The sequence below is a fragment of the Lepus europaeus genome, chromosome 15 (genome assembly GCF_033115175.1).
Source record: "Lepus europaeus isolate LE1 chromosome 15, mLepTim1.pri, whole genome shotgun sequence".
Classification (NCBI taxonomy): Eukaryota; Metazoa; Chordata; class Mammalia; order Lagomorpha; family Leporidae; genus Lepus; species Lepus europaeus.
Window position 1 is genome coordinate 92,864,814 of NC_084841.1, and position 14,647 is coordinate 92,879,460.

The 14,647-nt window shown below is 52.8% G+C and overlaps 1 long non-coding RNA gene across 1 annotated transcript; it reads left to right on the forward strand.

Moving 5' to 3' along the window:
* The first annotated feature begins 563 nt into the window (after positions 1 to 563).
* On the forward strand, positions 564 to 10,242 carry LOC133774641 (uncharacterized). Its single transcript, XR_009868105.1, has 3 exons — positions 564 to 733; positions 8,947 to 9,278; positions 10,108 to 10,242. It is a non-coding gene; the product is annotated as an uncharacterized LOC133774641 (long non-coding RNA).
* Positions 10,243 to 14,647: the final 4,405 nt, after the last annotated feature.

A 14,647-nucleotide genomic window follows, 5' to 3' on the forward strand; every position in this document is an offset into this window, starting at 1 on the left:
GGATTCAGCTGTACCCTGAACCCGCGCAATGCTCTGGTTCTCAAGGAGCCCTTTGCGGTGTGCCACTAGCGTTCCATGCCAGGTGTGGACAAGGGCTGCGTGTGAAACCCCGCTGGGAAGGAAATCTGAACGGCCACAGCAGTTGTGTTACTGTATTTTCCAAATATATTTTTACAACGAAAATGCATTGATTTTAAAATAATAAAAACACCCTCTTTAAAAAAAAAAACCAGTATGCCACGACCATAAATAGCTTATAGAACAGCTGAAACGTCTGAAACAGAATTTGGAATCTTTTACCCAAATAAAAACACCTGAGAAACCTAGAGAGAGAGAAATTGCCCCCAAATGGTGAATTAAAAAGATATGATGGCTCTATAACTCTACCTGTCAAATAAGTAAAAAAAAAAAAAAAAAGAGAGAGATGATGGCTAATGGGATGTGCCCCTTAGATGCAATGCATGAAGCAGACATAGTCCTTTTGCTTCTGATAAGTAACTCAAGTTTAAATCTGAAAGCAAAGAGAGCAAGGGGAGGGGAGATCTTCGATTCACCTACCCCCATCGCCAGCAGAGACCTCAGGTCAGCTAGAACTAGGCATGAGGTTGCGCCATCTGCCCCAGTGGCTGGATTTCCACCATGAAGGCACAGTTCAGTTATCATGTTGACTGGTTGTGTGTTAACCTGGCGAGGACTGGAGAAATGGGTGTTGACAGCTTGGGGTGTTAACCTGGTGAGTACTGGTGAAATGGGTGTTGAGTGGTTGTGTGTTAACCCGGGAGTACTGGTGAAATAGGTGTTGACTGGTTATATGTTAACCTGATGAGTACTGGAGAAATGGGTGTGGAGTGGTTGTGGTGTTAACCTGGTGAGTACTGGTGAAATGGGTGTTAAGTGGTTGTGTGTTAACCTGGGAGTACTGGTGAAATAGGTGTTGACTGGTTATATGTTAACCTGATGAGTACTGGTGAAATGGGTGTGGAGTGGTTGTGGTGTTAACCTGGTGAGTACTGGTGAAATGGGTGTTAAGTGGTTGTGTGTTAACCCGGGAGTACTGGTGAAATAGGTGTTGACTGGTTACATGTTAACCTGATGAGTACTGGAGAAATGGGTGTGGAGTGGTTGTGGTGTTAACCTGGTGAGTACTGGTGAAATGGGTGTTGAGTGGTTGTGTGTTAACCCGGGAGTACTGGTGAAATAGGTGTTGACTGGTTACATGTTAACCTGATGAGTACTGGAGAAATGGGTGTGGAGTGGTTGTGGTGTTAACCTGGTGAGTACTGGTGAAATGGGTGTTGAGTGGTTGTGTGTTAACCCGGGAGTACTGGTGAAATAGGTGTTGACTGGTTATATGTTAACCTGATGAGTACTGGAGAAATGGGTGTTTGGTTGTGTGTTAACCTAGGGAGTACTGGGGAAATGGGTGTGGAGTGGTTGTGGTGTTAACCTGGGGAGTACTGGAGAAATGGGTGTTGAGTGGTCATGGTGTTAACCTGGGGAGCACTGGTGAACTGGGTGTTGAGTGGTCGTGGTGTTAACCTGGGGAGTACTGGAGAAATGGGTGTTGAGTGATCATGATGTTAACCTGGGCAGTACTGGTGAACTGGGTGTGGAGTGGTCATGGTGGTGCTAATGTTAACCTGGGGAGTACTGGTGAAGTGGGTGTTGAATGGTCGTGGTGTTAACCTGGGGAGTACTGGGGAATGGGTGTTGAGCAGTCGTGGTGTTGACCCATGAGTACTGGTGAACTGGGTGTTCAGTAGTCATAGTGTTAACCTGGGGAGAAATGGAGAAATGGTTGTTGAGTGGCGTGGTGTTAACCTGGGGAGTACTGGTGTAGTGGGTGTTGAGTGGTCGTGGCGTTAACCTGGGCAGTACTGGTGAACTGGGTGTTCAGTAGTCATAGTGTTAACCTGGGAAGTACTGGTGAACTGGGTGTGGAGTGGTCGTGGTGCTAGCCTCGTGAGTACTGCGACAGTGATGGGGACTGGGACTAGGGGCCGGTGTCCGGACTCTGACTGCGAGGAAACGCTGAATTCAGACACTCGGTTTCCAGCTCCCCCCAAATTCAGCAACGCATAGGAGAGATTTTAAACTGGTAGCCTTAGGTTTAAAAACATGTATTACGACCCAGGCTAACATTTGAAAAATTCACAGCTGCTGCCAGTCGAGTGCTGTCCCTGGACGTAGCTTGCCCTGGAGCGCTGTGCCCATGTGAGGGGCATGCAGGGGTGCGAGCATGTGTGTGAATGTAGGCTCCTGAGTGCTTGGAGATTGCCCGGGATGGTTGCTGGGCAGCTGTGGAGGCCCAGCCTCTGTCTCTGACTTCCTCCTTCCCGCTCTGGGTCCTTTTACAAAGGAGTTATTCACCTGCTGCTTCCATGGTGGGTAATGACCACCACGGCTCATCATTTGGCACCAGCCAAATGTTTTCTCCCCTCAACTCCAGAAGTAGGTCGCCCCCCCCCTTCCCCTGTGACCGGACCACAATGTCAGGAGCCCTGCAGGTCCTTGTCCTGGTCCCAGAGGACCAAGTCCGCGTGAATGCTTTGCAAGCAGCAGATCCTGGGACACTGCCATGTTCTCTGATCTCTGCACAGCCGTGGGAGGAGGGCGTCCTCCCAGAGTCCTTGACCTGGTAAGAGAGACTTGGTGTTGAAAGTAAATCTCAAAGGGGGAGAGGAAGGTTAGCGCTCGGGAGCCACCCCTTGGTTTTATAACCTGGGAGGAGGTTGTTTTTCCTCCAGTTACTGCTTTGCTCTACTTAAACCCTTATTTATTCATTCAACAAACATTTCATCAGCACCATTAAACAACATTTCAAACAGTGCTGGTGCTGGAGGTGAGAGACCTCCTTCCTTTCACTGGGGCCATGGACATCTAAGGGCTAAATTGTTGCTTGTATCAACATGTAGATGGGAAAATATTGGGACTTTTCACTTGCTGTTCCATCGAGGTCTCTAAAATGCATCTGGTTTCTCCTGGATCTTTTGAGACCCAAACTGGGACAGTTGGCCTGGGACCACTGAGGTGTGTCCACGTCTACTCTGTGTGCACACTGGCTACCCGTATGTTCCCTTTGGCCAAGCGCGTGTGTTTGGGAAGCTGTGTGTGGAGCGTGGTCCTTCAAGCCTGGAAGTCAGTGCCACACCCCTCTGGCCGCCCTGCTCTCCTTCACACGCTTTCCTCGCTTTGCGGGCATTGGGCTGTCAACCTTGGTTGTAAATGGATATATTTGGGGATGCCCAAAATGTGTGCCTCTCGAATAGATCAAGACCAGAAGGTTTGATTTCTCTGCTACCACGGACCTCAGGCCCTTTGTGTTTTCTCCATCTGGGACCACACTGCAAGAACAGTGGGGCAAACTTGTCCCCGAGGGCTCCTCCTGAGTGCCCAGGGCGGCTCCCCTATCTTCCTCCCATCCCCTACCACAGCGTCAGGCACATGCATGCACCCCAGTGCACCTGGCACACCAACTACACCATGCACCCTTTCCCTCAGAAGGGCCTTTGTGTTTTCGTAAGCGAAGGCAGGAACAGATTCCTTTTGCAATGGACTCGGCGTGAACACACAGCATCGACAGCCTGCGGTCAGCGAGCACTCCTGCAGCGGCCTACCTCCGAGGGGCCTCTGGCTGCGTCCCTGTCTCCAGCTTCACTGTAATTCCTGCGTGCCTGGAGACAGCACGCTGGGAGGTTTTTATTTTTGCTGGATGCTCGGGGCTTCCTCCCACCATAGGTACAATGCGTCCCTCAGGGCTTGCGATCAGGGAGCCCTCCCGCCAGTACAGCTGTGAGTCCTGCAACCCCGTTCCCCAGGACCCCTCCCAGCTTCATAACTGATCCAAGTCACTCTCTAAACTTCCCCTATCTCTTCAGCCTCTCCCTTTAATGCTTTTACCAGTACTGCCCAGGTTAGCACAAAGACCACTCAACGCCCAGTTCACCAGTACTCCCCAGGTTAGCACCATGACCACTCAACACCCACTATACCAGTACTCCCCAGGTTAACACCATGACCACTCCACACCCAGTTCTCCAGTACTCCCCAGGTTAACACCACAACCACTCAACACCCATTTCACCAGCACTCCCCAGGTTAACACCATGGCCACTCAACACCCATTTCACCGGTACTCCACAGGTTAACACCACGACCACTCAACACCCAGTTCACCAGTACTCCCCAGATTAGCACCACCATGACCACTCCACACCCAGTTCACCAGTACTGCCCAGGTTAACATCATGATCACTCAACACCCATTTCTCCAGTACTCCCCAGGTTAGCACCACAACCACTCAACACCCACTATACCAGTACTCCCCAGGTTAACCCCAGGACCACTCAACACCATTTCTCCAGTACCCCCCAGGTTGGGACCACGACCAATGAATGCCATGTGTCCTTTTGCTGTTGTCATTTACAAAGACAGACAACTGTCACTTTATGAGCATGCATTGTGTGGAGTTAGCTGTGCTGAGTACCTTGCGGGCCCTGTGTAGCCCTCACCATAACCCTGAGACCTAGGGACTTTGCCATCCTGACTTCTTTATTTTTATTTTTATTTTTTGACAGGCAGAGTGGACAGTGAGAGAGAGACAGAGAGAAAGGTCTTCCTTTTGTCGTTGGTTCACCCTCCAATGGCCGCCGCGGTAGGCGCGCTGCGGCCGGCGCACCGCGCTGATCCGATGGCAGGAGCCAGGTGCTTCTCCTCGTCTCCCATGGGGTGCAGGGCCCAAGCACTTGGGCCATCCTCCACTGCACTCCCTGGCCACAGCAGAGAGCTGGCCTGGAAGAGGGGCAACCGGGACAGGATCGGTGCCCCGACCGGGACTAGAACCCCGTGTGCCGGCGCCGCAAGGCGGAGGATTAGCCTAGTGAGCCGCGGCGCTGGCCCATCCTGACTTCTTTTTATGATTTGTTTGTTTACTTGAAAGTCAGAGTGATGATAGTGAGAGAAAGAGACAGAGACAGATCGGCCATCTGCTCATTTAGTTCTGAAATGGCTACAACAGGCAGGAGCTCAGGCTCCATCTCATCTCCCGTGCGGGAGGCATTGCTGTCTCCTGCTGCCTTCCCAGGCACGTTAGCAGGAAGCTCGATGGGAAACAGAGCTCTGATTTGGATGCCGGCACTGCAGGCAGCAGCTCAGCTCACTGCAGCACCACGCTGGCCCTACTTCACTGAGGGCATCCCTGAGGGGCACAGAGGTCAAGTGCACAGTCATGTCCAGACCCAGCCTTAGAGCTGGCAGAGGACTTCAGCCCAGTGGAGCCAGAGACATGCTCTGCAGAGCTACCTGGTATTTGCTCCTCAGTGAGCTACTTTCCTAAATGACTTCCCAAACTCTCGATAACTTTTTCCAACCCAGGGCTGCTCCCACTCAGCTGGCCCAGCCCAGGCATGTGGCGTCACCTCCGTTTCATGGGAAGACAGCAAGCCCTGCCCGGGCAGCACCCCCGGCCGCTGGAGTGCGGGAACACAGGGTGGTCCAGTCGTTCCGAAGCTTGGCTGTTGCTCTAGATGTGTGCTAAGAAAGCAAAGCTCCTAGAATAGGAGGGAAACCTTGGTTTCCTTCACCTCTGTGAGCTACTGAGAGATGAGCCAGCACACGAAGCTTGCCGCTTTGATCGGGAAAGACGGGGGTGGCTGGTGCACGGGGTCTGTGTGGCCCCACCGTGTGCAGCTCCTGGTCTGGGAATCACAGCACAGGGCCGTGTGGCTCTGCCCAGCCCAGCCCTCGCAGGGACAGTCTGCAGCAGGTGGTGGATGTGTGGTGTGTGGGAGAGCTGGGGGCATGGAGGAAGTGCTCCCAGCATGCAGCGAGTCCAGCCATGGGCGCCGATGTGGCTTCTGGTCTGGGAGACACAAACTGGCACCACACAGAGGAGTGTGCACTTCTAGGTTGGAATCCAAGGCCCCTGTACCACGTTGCCTCACGGTGGGGCTGTTTGCCTGTTTCCGTGTCCTGCTGGCTTGCACATCACCGTCCCGTGAAGAGGAGTGGGAGAGGGCTTCGGGTGAGGCGCCGGCGAGAGACATCCCCATTCTCCACAGCCTTTCTTCCCAGTGGGCTGTGTGTGGCTTTATTTCATTCCCAGGCATCGTTTCCAGGACACAGCCCTTTGATCACCTAGGAAATTATTTTTTAAAAGACTTAAATATTATTTGAAAGGCAGAGTTATCGAAGAGAGAGAAAGAGAGAGAGAGAGAGAGAGAGATCTTCCATCTGCTGGTTCACTTCCCTGCAACAGGCTGCAAGGGCCAGGGCTGGGCCAGGGCTAGGCCAGGGTAAAGCAGGAGCCAGGAGCTCCACTTGGTTCTCCCACGTGAACTCCAGAGTAGGCTGCTGGCACCCCAAGCAGTGGCCTCACCTGCTGCACCACAAGGCTCACCACACTGCTGCTCTACCTTGCAGGGAGCACGTGTGAGCGCCAGTGCCCACAGGTGGCACATTTTCAGCTGGTTTACTTTTCTGGGTGTATCTTAGACTTCAGGAAGAAATGAAAAACAAAAGGGAAACCAAGCTAAAGCAGCTTTTTGACCTTTGGTGAATTCTAAGAAAGGCCTCATGAAGAGAAATGAACTAAGACAAAGCAGTCTAGATTCTGAATCCAGTCATTTTCCTGGTGGCAAGCAATGATCTAGGCATGGTGCTACCACCACTGGACTCCTTATTGTGAAGTAATCCATTTTGAAAAATAAGTTCAGCCGCTCTTTCTCTCTCCATGTATGCAGATATTGTGTATCCATTTATAGATCCATGTGCATTTCCTTATATAGATGCATGTATACTCTGTACCTATGGAATTCAAGAGGTTATTGATTGTGACATCAGCTGTATCATCGTAATACAGAACATGAGACAGAAAAGTCAAAGCTCCACTTCAGGACTGCAGTTTTATTTTTATTTATTTAAATATTTGACACGTAGAGTTACAGTGAGAGAGAGAGGGAGAGAGAGAGAGAGAGGTCTTCCTTGCATTGGTTCACTCCCTAAATAGCTGCTCCGGCCGGTGCTGTGCTGATCTGAAGCCAGGAGCCAGGTGCCTCTTACTGGTCTCCCATGTGAGTGCAGGGGCCCAAGCACTTGGGCCATCCTCCACTGCCTTCCCGGGCCACAGCAGAGAGCTGGACTGGAAGAGGGGCAACCGGGACAGAATCCGGCGCCCATATGGGATGCAGTTGCCGCAGGTGGAGGATTAGCCAAGTGAGCCACGGTGCTGGCCTCTGCAGTTTTAGTTTTAAATGGCTGTTACAGGTGCCTGTGGCACCAGGCAGAGAAGGTCCATTCATTAAAAGTTAATTAGTTTCATTACAGTTAGGTGAGACATTCACATGGTTCCAAATTCAAAAGTTAAGAAGTGACACCCTCAGGCCTGGTTCAGTGCCCACTCTGGGCTGTTTTGTGCAGGGAGCAGGGAACAGCATCCCCATTAGCACCCTGCGATGCCTGTGCACACCAGCCCCGCCCTGCCTGTGGTCCCTCCCAGTCCTCTTCCCAGTCAGCTCCTCGCAAGACACAGACAGCTGTGTTCCCCAGGCCTTGTCCTGCTCTGCTGCATCACACACACGGCTTCATTCACCCCAGTCCCTACTGACTGGCGGGGACACCACGCCTATGCCTTGCCGCTTCCGGGCTGGCTGGGAGGGTCACCCGCCACTTGCTCTGCACCCCCAGCTGAGCGACTCTCTTGGCCCCGCCAGGCATTCACTAGCTTTCTCTGCTTGATCATCTTAGTCTGGAACTGAGAGCCATCAAAAACCAGCTTTTGAGTCCAGAGGGCTTTCAGATAGAAGATGTGGATGGATCCATGGGGCCCCTCCCTCCTCCAGCTACTCGCGGACCCCTGCCATGCGCCCCGTGCTGCCCTTTGCAGTGTGCAGAGGGGCAGGGTTTCTGCCCTGTTTGTGTTCTGTGCGTGTAGGAGAAGAGACGGATCAGTAATGTGTGCTGGAGAAAAATAAAGGGGGTGAGGGTGTTGTGGTCCGCGTCTCTGTGGGTCTCATCCCCTCTGGTGCTGTGGTCTGTGGGTGCCATGTGTTGGGAACCCACCCCACGGTGGGCAGAGCAGGGGGTGTTTCGTGGCGAGGATCTGCCTCGTGAGCAGAGTAGCAGCACTGCAAAGGGCTCGGCCGGGGGCGCGTGGGCCTGGTCTGGCCTTCTGCCTCCTGCCCTGTGGGGATCGGGGACCCTGTCAGGAGCACACAGTGGCAAGGCACAACCCTGGGAGCAGCGGGCAGCCAGACCCGGACCTGGCTGACGCCCCGGCGTCTGGCTTCCCAGGCTCCAGAACTTTGAGAGCAGATTTCTGTTCTTGTTCTTCCTCGGGAGTTTTGTGAGAGCAGCTCAGAGCGGACTAAGACAGGCGGCCCTGACATCAGAATGTGCAGGTCTGTCCGTCCGCCGCGACACCAGCGAGGCTTCCTTGGAGTGGAAAGGCCCAGTTTCCACAAGTGGGCTCAGGCCTTTCCACTGTCTCAGCCAGAACATATGATTGACCCATTCTGCTGTCGCCAACAGTGGTTTTGAGCAGCGTGTCCGACACACGTGTTCTATGTGACCTGTTCAGATGGTTGTGTTGGTTTTGCTTTTTTCAGACTTTAAAGGAGTTCCCATCTTCGAAATGGCAATGGTGCATTTAAAATGTGTGCCTGTTCTCACTGGTCCTAAGCCTGAGTCCGACTCTCTCCACCTGTCCCCACTGCTCATGAGCCTGAGTCCAGTGTGCCCCACCTCTCCCCATTGCTGTGGGCCTGAGTTTAGTGTGCCCCTCCATCCCGAAAACTTCCCTGCCTGCTCCAGTGTGGGCCTCCCTGGGGTTGCCCTGAGCCGAGTGTGTGCACAGCCTCTGGGTCTGGCACCTGCTCCCTGCTCCAGCCTCTTGGAGCCAGCACTGTCAGATGCTGGTGTTGCCTAAGCCACGTATGTGTTCTCCACAGGAGCCGTGTCGAGATGGAGCAGGGCAGCCAGGATAGTGCTTGCTCAGTGCTGCACACCTCGGCTCAGCGGGGCTGCGTGCTCCTTCACTCGCTCTGTCATTCCTTTCCACACTTCGCCTTCTTTGGATCTGTGACCTCCAGGGCTGAAAATCCAACAACGAACGAGACATTTTCCTAGTGCTTCTAAGTAGGGGCCAGGCCAGTAAGCAAGAATGACCAAGGGACGGTTAGAGCCACACCGAACACACGCATGCTGAATCCGGAGCCCTGCGGGCACGAGTAGGAGAGGTGCAGCGACCGCTGTGGGCCGAGCCCTAAACACGTGTGACTGGGTGAGTTGGATATAGAGTACGTGAGTGAAGACAGGAGAGACTGGGTGTGCGTGGCCACGAGAGCAAAGAACCTTAGGGCCGCAGTCACCACCCAAGGCAGGAGGCGTCTGCTGTCTCTAGCGAGGGGCCCTGCTCATCTGGATCCGTGTCATTAAAAATACAGCCTTTTCCCCCTGTCTCCTCACTCCCCTCCTTTCCATGCCAACCAATCGGCAGAGGCTGTAAGAAATCTGCGGGAGCTGCAGCCACGCCCCAGTCAGCGGGCCCTGTCTCTCCTTTCAAGCCCCTTTAATGGAGCCACCTGATGTCAGGCCCCATGGCGTGGCTCCACACCCCTCTTCATTGTTCATTAAACACGGCCTGTGCTCGACTTCTAGGCAGCTGACTGTACAGCCAAGACGGGTTGCCCAAGCCTGCTTATGGCTCTGTGTGCACTGTTGGAAGCGGCACATGTTTCTCCAGCTGACCTCTTCTCTCACTTTCCACACACCTCTTGGGCCCTTCCAGGGGCTTCCACGCAGGCTGTGGCTGGTCTGCACTGCTCCCTCTGCCCTGCAGGGTTTACAGGCGGCCACCTGCCACTGTGAGGGCCCTGTAGTCCGGCAGGCACCTGCTATGCCCCTGGGAAGAGCCGGGTCGCACTTATCCCCTCAGCCAGATCGAACCTGTGCAAATCTCACATTCAAAGCAACTCACTTTAATATACTAGAATGTTTAAAAATGAACAGTAATTCACATTTAGGAAAATTATACTTTTTTTCCAATGATAATGAACCTGCTCCATTATAGCTAAAGTTAGTGCTGAATTCCTTGTTTGTTTGTTTTAAAGATTATCTGAGGCTGGTGCTGTGGCATAGTGGTGCTGGAGTCCCATACAGGCGCCAGTTTGGATGGAAGACCCCCACCCCCGACCCTGCCTTGCCTCTCTGTAACTCTGTCTTTCAAATAAAGAAATCTTTAGAAAATAAAAGAATGAAATTGCTTGTCCAAGGATGTGTGAATTCTAGACTTTGATAGGTGGGGTCCGCTGGCTTTCTGAGTAGCTTGTCCAGGTCTTGACCTCCACAGAGAACATAGGCATGAGAGTGCCTGCCCCCTGCACCCTCACCAACATCAGTGATTGCCAATGTGTTGGTCTTTGTCGGTGACAGGAGCAAATATCTCATTGGTTTGCTGTACATTTACCTAAGTTTGAATGTGCTATTTTCTTCCTTATTTAGTAGATGAAGGAAATCTATTTCCCAGTTTGTAAGTTAAAGACATTCTCTCAAGTATATCAAGCTGCGCAAACCGTTGTGGTAGGGCGGTAGCACTCAGACTGCTTTCATCTGTGGAGGGCTTATCCCCTGCTGCTTTGTCCTGGGAAGACAGAAAGCAAGGGTATTCCCTCCCTCCAGTAGGGGCGCTTTGAGGGCAGAGGCCTCTGTTTCCCACGGCTGTGGGGACGATGTCCCTGTGACAACAGAGCGAGAGGCATGTGCGCATTCCGGTGGGCAGGGGGAAGGCAGTGTGGAGTGCAGGTGCATTCCAGTGGGCAGGGGGGAGGCAGTGTGGGGTGCAGGTGCATTCCAGTGGGCAGGGGGGAGGCAGTGTGGGGTGCAGGTGCATTCCAGTGGGCAGGGGGGAGGCAGTGTGGGGTGCAGGTGCATTCCAGTGGGCAGGGGGAGGCAGTGTGGGGTGCAGGTGAGCACGCGGGAGCTGAGAACTGATCCCCACTGTGCAGGGCTGGGCCCTGTGGGTGCCACGTTTTGGGGAAGTGTGTGAATATTCAGAGGCTGCTGGTGCTCTGGGTCAGCACCTGCAGAGCCAGTCACCCAGCCCCTCCTGTGAGCTCCACCAGGTGCCCTGGGGCTCCTGGAGCAGGTGATTCAAGGAGTACCTCCTGCACCTGAAACAGTGACAGCCAGGCAGGGTGAGGGTGACGGCCCTGGTGTTGACTAGGGGGGCCCCCGCTGGTGGATCCCCCTCTCCCAACACCGGGGAGCCCGAGACAGCCGGGTGCTGAGTTCTGAACACCAGTCACTCAGGTGCAGGGCTGGGGGAGGCTGCGCTGACACAGCTCAAGGCCCCTGTACTGGAAGACCCACTCCTGACCCTGACCCACATTTTCCCATTCGACTTGACCTTCGTGTGGAGTATTTGGTGGTGTTTGTATTGGTGTTGTTTATTTGGGAGAATTTATCCACTGGTTTCTTTTATAGATTTATGACCCAATCTTTGACCAACCTGGAACTTACTCTAAGAGATGCACCCTTTTACTCCCACATGGTTGACCAGTTGTCCCTGATGATTAATCACTGGATTTCTGCTCACTGCTCTGAGGTTCCCCTCTGTTACATATTAACTGTATTCGGTTGCACCAGCTTTTATACAAGTAAGCAGTGGTTTAGTTACTCTGTTACATGCACTGGTCTGCTGAGCCCTACTTTTTCCTGGCTTTCCCGGAACCCCAGCGCCTGCATGTCCACGCCCCCTCAGTGCCAATGGTGCTTTTCATCTGCATTCCGTCACCCTGTCAATCACTTTAGAGCAGCTTGATGCCCCGCTGTTGTCTTCCTGCACAGGGTTATTCAGTCTTGCTCAGCAGCCTACACAGCGGCACCCACAGTCTCCCCAGTGGCTCTTGTGTGGTTCTCATTAATCCTTTCCCTAGATATGTAATCATTTTGCTAAAAATGTAAAATAGACCTCTTTTGTCAGTATGCTTTCAAATCAGTTGTCAGTGTGTATGGAAAAGCAGTGACTTTTGTATAAAACATTTTCAAATAGACACAATACTGAATTCTCCCCTTGTGATATTTCGAGCTCTGAAACTATTGCATCTGCACAGAATAATCAGTTTGTTTTTGCTTTTCTAACACTTAACATCACATAAATATCCCATGTATCATTTCTGGAGCATGGTAAATAAGGACAGGAACTGGGCAGACTTTCTGGACTTCATGTAGGGCACAATTTTCAAGTTGTGGTAGGAACTGTGTTGCTTGAAATATTGTCCCTCAGTGCACCTTCATGATTGCTTAAAGTGTGACCCAACCATGACCTACGCACATTCAGAGCAGGAACTCGCTTTTGAAATTTTACTTGATGGGTCTAGGGTCTCTCTGCTGCAAGTCGTATCAACTTTGGTCTCGTCAACATCAACTCCAGGGCATTGCACTTGCTACTCCTGGAGTGAACCTGTGTGTTTAACAAAGTAGACGACTTTTGTCCCATCGATAATGCTCAGGTCTGAGTCCTCAGAGCAGAGCTGCACGCACACTGGGGCCGTGAACGCACTCCCCAAGCAAAGCTTTCAGTGGCTGGGCCTGGGCTCCGCCCTGTGGCCCTGGCCACCGTGGCACTGGGTCTCACCTTCCCTGTGACTCTTGGCCGGCAAATCGTTTTCCCACTCATTTTCCTTATGATTGTCCTTACTCATGTCTCTCAGGCCGTGCCACTCCCATGACTAGCACCTTCCAACACACACATATTTTGTATGTACCACAGATGTCCGTCTGGGAGTCTGATGAACACCTTTACTTTTTCTCTAAGTCTAAACGAACTGTCGGTATGGACCTCAGCTGATTTCCCCTTTTTTATGGGGCAATGGAACTAGATTTAAAAACACTGCATCACCACCTATATATGCCATTCATTATTATTATTAGATTTATTTATTTATTTGGAAGGCAGAGTTATAGAGAGAAGGAGAGATCCTCCATCCACTGGTTCACTTCCCAGAGGGCCACAATGATTGGGGCTGGGCCAGGTGGAAGCCAGGAACCAGGAGCTTCATCCGGGTCTCTCACAAGGGGCAAGCACTTGGGTCATATTCTGCTGCTTTTCCCCAGGCCATTAGTAGGGAGCTGGAGCAGAAGTGGAATGTCTAGGACTTGAACCAGCCCTCGCATTGGATGCCAGCATCACTGGTGGCAGCTCTACTGGCTAAGCCACAACACCATCCCCTCCAGGCTTCCAGACTGAGCAGTGTGAGACTAGGGGGAGGGCTTAGCTGGTGCAGGTGCAGGTGCAGGCCCAGGGGAGGGACTCAGGGGACAGCAGCTCTCCCGCTCTTCTCCCAGCACTGTGCACCAACCCCTTCACTTATGCTTGACCCACTCAGTAGGCAGGTACTGCGTGAGCAGGTGCACTCCTGGAGGGAGCTGCTCAGGACCAGGCACAAGTCATAAGCAGAGGCTTTGCCAACAAGGTGTGCCCGGGTGAGTGCCCCGGTGAGGACGAGGGGATTGGAAACCAACAGGGAGCGAGGGTCTGCCACGCTCCGGGCCCTGCTCCCCAGGTTCTTGCTATCACAGCTGGTGGTCAGGGTGCCGGGGCGAAGATGGCTCCATGGTTACCCTCATTCCACAAATAGAGAAATTCAAATTGTCTCTTAGCACACATGCGGTGTGTGGCAAAGCACATGGTAAAACACTGTGCCTTGCGGGTTAAAGAGAAGGAGGCAGCACAAGCCTAGGAAAGCCCTAACGGCAATCTGTGAGCGTCTGAAGAGGCAGCATGTGGGAGAAGCCGTGCGTTTGTTCCATGGCCGTTCAGAGTCTATTATCTGGCCCAATAGGGAGAGGTTGTGGGTGAACACATGGAATAAGCTTCCCAGAGTGAGAGCAGTCCTAGCAAGGAAATATGATCGTGAGGTGTGACTTCCCCCCAAAGCTGCAAATGGAGGCTGGCGGCCCTGCTGCAGGTGGCATGGGCTACATGCGGGGGTGCTCCGCCCTCCATCAGCGCCTGACTTGACCGACCCCTGGGACTCCCACCAGGGCAGGCAGTGCATGGTGGGAGCACGGCTGGGATTCCAGTGCCCTGGGTTACAGCAACGGCTTCCTGAGATGGAGAGGTGATGCTAAACCCCTGTAGCTCGGCCACGGATACACCTGCACTTGGAGAGTGGCTGGGACGTGGGTTCCAGGGCCAGACCACGTATGTTCTAATCCACACCACTAAACATGCGGTGGCCTCTGGAAAGTCACTTAGCCTCACTACATGGCTGTTTCTTAGCCTGTGAACCACTGTGTTGGAGACACCGTCTCTGGGCTGGTGCTGTGGTGTAGGGGTTGGAGCTGCCTGTGATGCCCGCATCTCACATGGGTACCAGTTCCTGTCCCAGCTACTCCACTTCCGATCTAGCTCCTTGCTAATGGCCTGGGAGAAGCAGTGGAAGATGCCTCAAATGCTGGGGCCCCTGCACCCATGTAGGAGACCTGGAAGAAGCTTCTGGCTTTGGCCTGGCCTAGCCCTGGTCATTGCAATCTTACCTATTATCTGTATTACATATAATGTGGCTTAATAATGAGAGAAGTACAGGGACCTAATGAGTAATATTAATATAAAGAATGCCATGGAATTTAAAACAGTTTGAAGCAGTG